The sequence below is a fragment of the Gallus gallus genome, chromosome 3 (assembly GCF_016699485.2).
Source record: "Gallus gallus isolate bGalGal1 chromosome 3, bGalGal1.mat.broiler.GRCg7b, whole genome shotgun sequence".
Taxonomy (NCBI): Eukaryota; Metazoa; Chordata; class Aves; order Galliformes; family Phasianidae; genus Gallus; species Gallus gallus.
Genome location: NC_052534.1, coordinates 24,327,869 through 24,337,421, shown reverse-complemented (window position 1 = coordinate 24,337,421; position 9,553 = coordinate 24,327,869).

Genomic DNA, 9,553 nt, shown 5'->3' with positions numbered 1-9,553 from the left:
TCTTATATTCTATTACGTTCAGCATAACAGAGCCTTGTTTACCTTCTGCAGGGATCATTCTAGCAACTCCTGAGATGCAGAACCTTCAGTGGCAAGAGACAAGAGGCAGTCTTGTAATTACAGCTCTGACCTGAAGGACATGCTCTCTCCAAGTATGACTTCATTCAGGTAGTAAGACCAAGAACTGCATTAAAAAACAGGAAGATTGGCCCTAGGCAGACAGGTGAGCTCATTTTTTTCTCTCTTTTCCTCCTGGCTTTGTGATCATACTACATGTGTAATCTGGGAGACTGTCTGCCTCCCTCAAACAGATCATTTCTTTAATGGCATTTCAATAAATCCTACAGCTCTTGGACTTGATTTCTTCGTATTTATCTGGCTTTTCAAACTTTCTGCATGACAATAAGGCTTAAGTCAGGAAATAAAGCATTCATTTTCTATGTTGTAAGTGAATACAGGGAATTTTTAGTTAATAGTGCTTAAGGTGCAGTACCATGGAAGTACTGCTTCCACTGTGGAAGACAGAAAGGTGAAGAATGGGCTAAAATCCAATTAAAATTGCTGGAGTCTAACAAAATGTAATTACCAAATTTAAAACCACCCTGGGGGTACTGATCTCATTCCTGAAATACGCGTAGAAGTATTCTTAATTTTTTTGGAATTGAACATTTCTTAGGTCTCTGTGTGTGCAGCTTATCCAGGAGCTGGCTCTTTTTGCAGTACAGCATGTCCTGTGATACTGATGTTTGAATATTGCTTTAGCAATGATTCAGAGTTCCAGCTATTGTTTTACAAACACCAATCCCTGCCGGGCTAGGGATTTCCCCTATCATCCCTTTCCCAAATTATCAGCCAGACCCAGCCCTCTTCAGTTCATAAAATCCAACAGAAGGCCCCATATTGTACTAGGATGGCTACAATATACAAATTATGCAATTCCAGAGTTGCAGCTACACTGCAGGGTGAATAATGGTTATTTATCTTCATATTTGAACCCAAATGAGGCATCAATGAGAGGAACATTTATTGCAACACAGTGCAGATGGTGGCACTTTGTTAAAGGCTGTGCTTCAGTACAAGTACCTCCTTTCATAATCACTGTATCATGCAGTTCTGTAGAGCCCCTCCCTAGAAGAGCCACGCTGTCATCTCTATATTTTACTTGGGAAAAAAAATGCAGATAGGCTTAAAATTGAAATGAAGTACAAAAATCTGGGGAAGACATTTTGTTGTTTAAACATAGATGGACTGTATAGATGGACAGAGACAATGTGTCTTGGGAACAAGACATCAAGTGGATTGCTCTACTGCAGCTATAAATTCAGGCAGTAGAGAGGACCAGAAAGGGCTGAGGATGTCAGTGTTGGATGCCTGGAGGCACGAATGGGGTAAAAGTAAAAATGGACATGTGACATACAGTCTGTGCCAGTGTTTTAACATCTCACAGCCACCACAGCCACCTAAAGGGGCTGGAACCTGCTACTGTCTGGTCTAACACTAAGAAACCTTTCTCCAAATTGAATTTCATATTATGATAGCTCTTATCTGTGCAGCATATATGCCACTGTGATAGGACTGCTAACATGATACACTTTGATAAACTTCATCTCATCAAGGCTAATGAGAATAGCCATTGCATGTGTTCAGATGTGTACTTGACTTAACGGCAATGCCACATCTCATATGGTTGCAATCTTCCTTGCATATGGATATATCCAAAAGACTTTTTAGATGTTTTTTTTAAACCCTTTATTTACGTCTCTTATGAAAGACAGAAGAAGTTATTCATTTACTCTGTGTGCATGCATTTCTCTGAATTAACATTTACACATATTCCTGTTATCTCTACATTTTTTTTCCTTATCTCCATGTATAGTTATTTAATCATGTGCAAATATGGATTATAACTTCTTTTGAGAAGAAACTACATGCTCTTTACCTGCTCTGAGAAGCACAGGGCACTCTGAAGTGTCATAAAATAAATCTTACTATACCCATATAATTGCATCTGTTTAATGCGCCCTTAACCTCACATCTCATCATCAGTATAAATTCAATTAATTTACTATTTTAGTCCTATCCTCAGACATGGGTTAAGAGGTAGAGTGTTCAGTCTCTTAGTCTCTCTTGGTATTTTGCTTCATTTGTGATGCTTCAGCATAAGACATACAGATTTCTAATTCTGACAGTAAATCTTTATCTTTCCAAAGGCGCTTTTTTTTTCTTTTTTCTTTTTCTGCTTACTGTGCATGGACCCTTAATATAACGTAGAACAATGCTTTATTAAAACAAGCTGCTGTATTAAATGTGTGCTTACTCAGCTGGAAGCTAGTTGACCATTTCTTCTGCTGCTCTCAAGTTCCCAACTGCAGATGGATTTGGGTTAATGTAACATAACTTTCCCAAGGGCCTATGGTAGAATTTGACATGTTCTCTGCTACATATCCTCATCTTCCAAATTAACTTGAGGACAAATGGGAATTGTTTATTTGATACTTCTCTGAGACACAATGTGTTTGTTTCTCACAGAAGTTTCTGCCTTATATTTTGAATAAACCTGATTCCCTAAGAAGCTGATTAAATCAGACAAACGAACATAAAACAGACAAAAGAATACTCTATGTGCAAAAGGTCAAAGGCACACTTCAGTATGCAACATTATGAGGAACAAATCTTTTTTTCAATTTTAGTATTTCAGCAGAAAAAAAAGAAGACTATGAGAGATAGTGTGTATACTTGATCTTTGGTTCAAATCATCCCAGCCTTCTCTGGGCATTTGGCATTCAGTTATGGGTACAGAATCACAGAAAGCCTGAACAACAATAGCAGCAGTATGGAAATCAACCCATGTACCCATATTACCGAGTGGTTCCAGAAGATGTGGGAAAGCCTACTGATGGAAAAGTTGATTCATACACTTCTCCCTACGCCGAAGATACAAAAAGGCATCTCCTGTACCCAAGCATATTTGGAATCTGATCACTCAGTATGCCAGGTTGTAATGAACAATATTCTTGAGAATATTTTTATCAGGAAAACAAAATGCAATATTCAAGACTAAAGCTCACAAAAATGCAAAGCTAATAACACTATGCAAGTAGATCAGTCTTTAACAGAGATGACTGACAATAGGTGCCCTTCTTCTCTATTTGTCCCTGCAGACAGACAAACATGGAACTGGGCTCAGGGCTAGTCAAGGATAAGAAGTCATTTTGTGCTGCATATACACATTGTGCTGCAATGTGATACAGTACTATGTGTTAGAAATAAATGAACTGGCTTGCTGAGGGTTGAAGTTTAACAGGGATCTTTGGTTGACTCTGTTAGAAGCTGTGCTGGTTCTTGGACTTCATGTTCTTCATAGGTAAAGGGAGCAGGTGGCAGTATCAGTAGCAGTATCTTTCCCAACCAAAACTTGGGTTAAAGCAAAGTGATTTAAGATAATTAAAAAGCAGAAACAGTAGAAAAAGATTGCAGGTAGCATTGTGTCCACAAGAACAAGTTTGCTCTTCCCTGCGCTTGAACATTGATCAATAAGCTGCTTTCTTTAATCAGTGATGGTGATGTTGATGAGGTGATGGTCACTTTTTTGGCTTCCCTTCTTTAATGAGATAAACTCAAAGCACTATTACAAGTGGTGAAAGGTGTCAGTAACAGCAACATCAAGGGTGATAGAAAACAGCATCACTGTATGATTTTAGTAATGTGGGGAGCAGATGTAACTTTCAACTTCCTGGAAAAGATATCAGACATAGTAGCAATAATAATAATAAAGCAGTGGAACCCTTACTATTCACTGAGATAAAGATGCAGCTATGGGTGCCATGGTTTGGTCTGGATTACAGAAGGAAGTTGAAGAATGTGCCTTCAACTCCAGGATCTAACAGGCTGTGAAAGAACAAGATGTGAAAGATATGTACAAACAACACATGTGACAAATTCCTCTGAGAATGTTATTACTCTCTCTTTTCCATTTCATTTGGAATGAAAAGAGAGTCAAACAGCCTATTCCATTGCATTCACATTTGCTAACTATTTACACTTTCTGGTTAATTGCTTTCTATAGTTTAATGGAAAGAAAGCCTTGAATATCTTGTCTTAAAAGCTTACATTTGCCATACCAAAGAACTCACAAAGTTCATGCTCAATTGTCCCTTTCAGTGCAAATAAGATCTTTCAGAGATTTGAAGAAGGAAGAGCAAACACCTAAACAGACTCAAAAATGCTACTCATGCTGAGACAATGTCAGAGAGGAAATGAAAGTTTAACAGTTCAAATACGGAATATTTCTTCACTTTCTGGGGCAAGACAGACTTGCTCAGGAAGTGTGGCAGTTTGCCAGAGCAGGGAGCCTCCAGGAACTGAAACAGAACAGTACTGGTGACCCTTCACTGCCTTAGACCAGCTGTTGCAGAGAAGGCGAGCACTGGTGTATGCACTGCTACGTGAAAGGGAAGAAACCAGAGTACATGGAAATTGTCACATCAGCATTAGTCTGGGAATGTGTATCTTTGTTGGTGGGAACGTAATGTTTTCAGGGTTTTTTTTCATAATATTTTTTTTACGAGGTACATCTGCAATGATACATTTTGTTCTAAAATGCTGCCTATATTTGCGCAGTTGGGGGAGTTGGTTTCACCACATGTACTCTAACTAATGGAGAATGTAGACTGAGGAAGAATCACAAATAGCAGCTGCAAAATTCTGGAGACCTAAGCAGTGTTCAGGAAGGCAAGGTGATTTCTCATTCCCAACTGGATCTGCTCTGGGAGCATCTATGCTATAGCACACAGAGATATGAGCTGAGTAGTAGGGACCAAGTACACAGTGATTCAGCTGGCTATTGGATATCTGCTCTCTGTACTGGTTGAGATGGAGAGAAGGCACCTGGGCTGCCCCTGTCTATATTACACACAGTCAGTGGGCTGGAGGAAGCCTATGAAATGATGTTGGCTTGTTGGACAGACCAGAGTTGTGCTGGGATGTTTGACCTGCCACTTCCCTGGACACCAATGTATTTTTGCCTCTCTACTGATGGGCTAGCCAGAAAAAAAAAACAAAAAAAACAGATGTAGCTAAGAGGAAGTTCATGATATGCACATTGTGGATAGGTTCACAGGGCATGTGAGGATGGGGATATTTCAGTCAGAGAAGAAAAGGAAGAGCCAAATATTCATTGGAGCACATATGTTTAAGTTGCACAGTACTGATACACAGTGGAGGGCTCCGTGGTACCCTTTTCAAAACTCACTTCAGTTCCCAGTATTTGCAGTACTTGAGTACAGAAGAGGCACTCAGCAAGCCTAGAAGGAGCAGCAGCTGTTGAGTCAGCTATGGAGAGGGAAAACCAGAAACACTGAAAGCTGAGCTCAAGCAGATGAGAGCAGAACAAAGAAACAGTAGAAGACAATACAAAAAGATGCAGCCCCATGGGCTGTCTTGACCTCAGTTCTCTCCTACTCCAGAGTGGCCTGAGGTTGGTTCTACAGTGGAGTGGGAAGTTTTTCTAAAATTTCGTTAGGCTTGAATGAGTATCTAATTCCAGTGGTAACTGTCTTAATTTTCATTGAAGTACTCCTATTTATACCACTGAGGGATTCTGTTTTCAACACACTTTTATAACTAGAAAGTAATAGATATCCAGTCTGCTATATAGTTATATTGTAGGAGTTATATTATATAGTTATATTGTAGGATAGGAAGAGGCAGATGTATTACAAATAATTTTTAAGCATTCCTATCTGTGTTGTCTGGATGAGAATGACAGAATGTGGCCTTTCCTGAAACTCCTCTCTTCTCATCTGTATGGACATAATGCTGCTAGCTTGAACACTTTTCCTCCTGTTTTGAAATACATTACATGGGTGGATACTCCCAATGTTCTTGTCCAAATTGGTAGAGCTCTATCCTACCCTGGCAGTCACAAGAGCTTGCTGTATTCTTCTCAGATATGTATTTGCAATTAGTCATCCGTACAAGGGGACTGTTTAGGACAAGCCTTTCCCCCAAAGCAGTTAATTCTTCAAAATGAAAATAATCAGATAATGAGTTCATTTCCGATTTCACATTTAATGCCAAACATTTTTGGGTAAACAAGATATGCTGGCAGAGCTCTCTCCTCATTGTATGTTTTTTATTAACTGGGAAACAGACAGTTGATTCTTATCCTCTCTATCAGCTCAAATAAATTACACATATTTTAGAATGGGAGACTTGTGCAAACTGGCTAGCTGGTTTCAGTGTGGGAGCCCAGCAGCCAGGCTGTGCACACTGCACTGAGGTCAGCTGTAGCAGGCCCTGCTAGCGAGAACCGAGAGCCTCCGAAAGCCCAGCTTGGGAATCTCTCACTTCTGATGGAAACTTTTAGCAGAGTAACTCGTATTTTTGCAGCGTGAAAATAAGTAGGGCAGCAGACAGCCTGTCTTTGGCAACTTTATCATATAAGACAAGTCCAATATCTGAGCTGCTGCATCATTTCTGCTGACAGCCCCTTGGTAGTGAGAGGGTGCACCTGAGCAGCATGTGTGTTCCTTCATGGCTCTCTGCTATTCTTGAGCTGACGTGGCCTTCAGCTGCTAGTGATGCATAGGGTAACAGACCCTGCTAAGTGTTTGGAGCAAGTTGTTTTAAAAAGTTTGCGTAGAGAGGCAAGAATATAACAGAACATGGGATGAATAAGTGTTAAATACTGTTTTTCCTCCCATGAGCTCCACTTTGACTTGCTGTAGTTTTGCAGACCTGCCAAGGAGAACAGAATCTGAGGCCCCTGAAGATTCTATAATTAATACCTCTTCTCAGGGAGGAGAAACTGAGAAGAGAGAAATTGGGAAAATTTATTTGGAAATGGTATTTATGTCATGTCATACCTTATATTAAAAGCATTTAAAGAAGCTTAAAAAAAGATATCCCAAATTTCAGTTAAGAAGCTGAAGCTTTCAAAATCATTCTTAATTTTGAACACTGTAGATTAAAATTCATACTGTTGTCTCATCTCTCTTATCCTGACAACATTCCTCCTATCTGAGTGTAACAAAAGCTAAAAGGTCACGAAGAGAGCAGTCATTCATAAAAAAGGGAAAGCTGTCTTCCCTGTTGATGCTTTATATTGGTGAAACACCGAGGCTTGTGGTGCTAGCTCCTGTCCAAAATGAGAACATAGAAACGATCTTTGAGTTAAAGAGCTCACAGTCTAAACACAAAACTGAGAGTGAGAAGATGAAGACAGAAAAGAAGGGAGTACAAATGGCAGTGATATCCATCAACACAGCCTCAGTTCAGCACTAATCGTGCTGCCATTAACGTCTTAAATGGTTATTGGAGGAAAGGAGCATTTCAAGGTAGGATTTGAAAGGAAGTAATGTGGTTGTTTTTACTGAGCTTTATTAAAAGAAATTAGTGAGAATCACTGTCAGAAGAGTGTTTCTGAACCCAGCTTGTTTTCAAGAAGTCATAATTTCACCCCAAAAATCTCAGATACAGATGTTGAATAAAAAGGATAAGCAGAGCTGATTAAGATCATTTTTTTTGATGTACAAAACCATACCCATGACAGTGGAAGCTGTAGCAGATGTGCATGGGTGCAGCTAGAAAAAGACTTCGACTCTGCAAGCTCTGTACAAATCCTGGCTCTGGCAGTTCCACTGTTCAGCTTCTTGGGATCCACTGAATAAAAGTTGCCTGGATTTTTGCAGGGGTATAGAGGACAGGGAGTCTGGTGTCCACAAAATAAAGTCAACGAATGCTGTGATTTCTAGGAAAAACAATATTTGCAGCATGGGCTCTAGACAGGAGAAGCTGGGGTATTAGTAACGTGTGACTGGAGACAGTCTCAGCAATGCAGTGCTTGCTGTCAAAAGGATAAAGGAATGTCTTGAGAGAAATGCTCCCTTCCAACCCTCTACTTAGAGGGGAAAAAAAGTGCAAATATTTTTCTTTCTGCTGTCATTCTGATGATGAAGCCACCATTTGGATTTTCCTAACCCAGTGTTTAACTTTCAGATGACAGAAATACAACAGTGCACAAGAGCCCAGTTTCAGCCCCCACACGTATGCTAGTTAACACTTTGATGGCTGAGTTACATTCTAAGCAAATCTAAGCTGCTTAAATAAGTATTTGGCAAATTATGGCTTCCCCACACCCCTAAGAAGAAAAAAGACCAAATATATTTATCTACACTTCTTCTTTTTTAAGGCCCTTCTCAGACTGTTTTCTTTTCTTTCTCAGTAAAAGCATGATTTGGAAAGTTATTGTCTGGAGATTGTATTTGCATAACAGCAAATAAAGTCAACCTACATTGTCCAGTGTTGAGGGAAAAATTACCTTTGGAGAAAAGGAAGGCAATTTGCCCTGCTATGAGTCATCAGACTCTGCTGTGCTGAAGGAAGAAGACATTTTTGAGGAAAAGGTTGCTGGCATATATCTACTGTCGGGGAGAAGCAACATATAGTGTGGGAATGGTCATGCTAGGAGAACTGTCAACAAATTGGGTATGTGCTCTACTTTTCTGTTCCTAAGAAGCTGGTCCCTGGTAGACTGATAGAGACAGTTGTCTGTTGCAATGCTTTAAGGTTATTTCAGCCATTTCAAGCCATATGCCTAGTGTCTAGATTTCCACAAGTTGAATACAGTTAAATATCAACCAGTTTTCCATAGAAGCAATTATAGGCTCCGGGCCCAATGTCTCCTTGATCAAAAGATGCTTTCTCATCTCAGTCCTCCTCGGAGTTTTCTGGTTCACACTTGTTTTGGATCTTTTTTTATTTTATTTTATTTTATTTTATTTTATTTTATTTTATTTTATTTTATTTTTAATTCTATTTGTCTCACATTTACAGCAGCTTTTATACTGTGTTTTTCAGGGAAAAAAACTGTGGTGAAGGGATATTCAGAAAATCATCGTGATTCTCTGCAAGATCCTTTGAGGAACTCCACTACAAGAAAACAAAAATGATATACTCTAGAGGGGTGATATTTTTCTAATGGATCTCAGTGCTTCATCATCTAGTTTGCCAGCCCACGTCAGCCATGAGAGTATATTTGGTATAAGCACCCCATTTCATCAGTTAGGAAGTAACCATGTGTTATAACCTGTTGTTGACTCCTACACCCTTGTTCCTCTGGAAAATATGAAATGAAGCTGTTGTTCCTGATATTTCTTGAGAATGGAATTTCCCTTAGGAATACTGAATTTAGACCAGTCTCCTGACCACTCTGAGGTTTGTCAGAGAGCAAACATCTCCCTTGCCCAAGCAAGATGGCTCCCACCTCCTGGAGAAATGGCTCATGAGGAACACTACAGCCTCCAACAAAAATGTAACTCTAGTTTGTCCTTCACGTGTGAAGCCAATAAGGATTCTCTACCACAGTTTTTGAACATATTTCCAAGTATGGCAGGGTGCAGTGGCAGGCACATAATAGGACTTTTTGGCATGTATTAGACTGTGCTCAACAACTCTGCTCTCTGAACCAAACATGCCCACCAAAAATAACTTCAGTGAACAGTTTTTATTTAATTATTCCAGCGTGGGACTCGTGAAGTTTTGCCAACAGTCT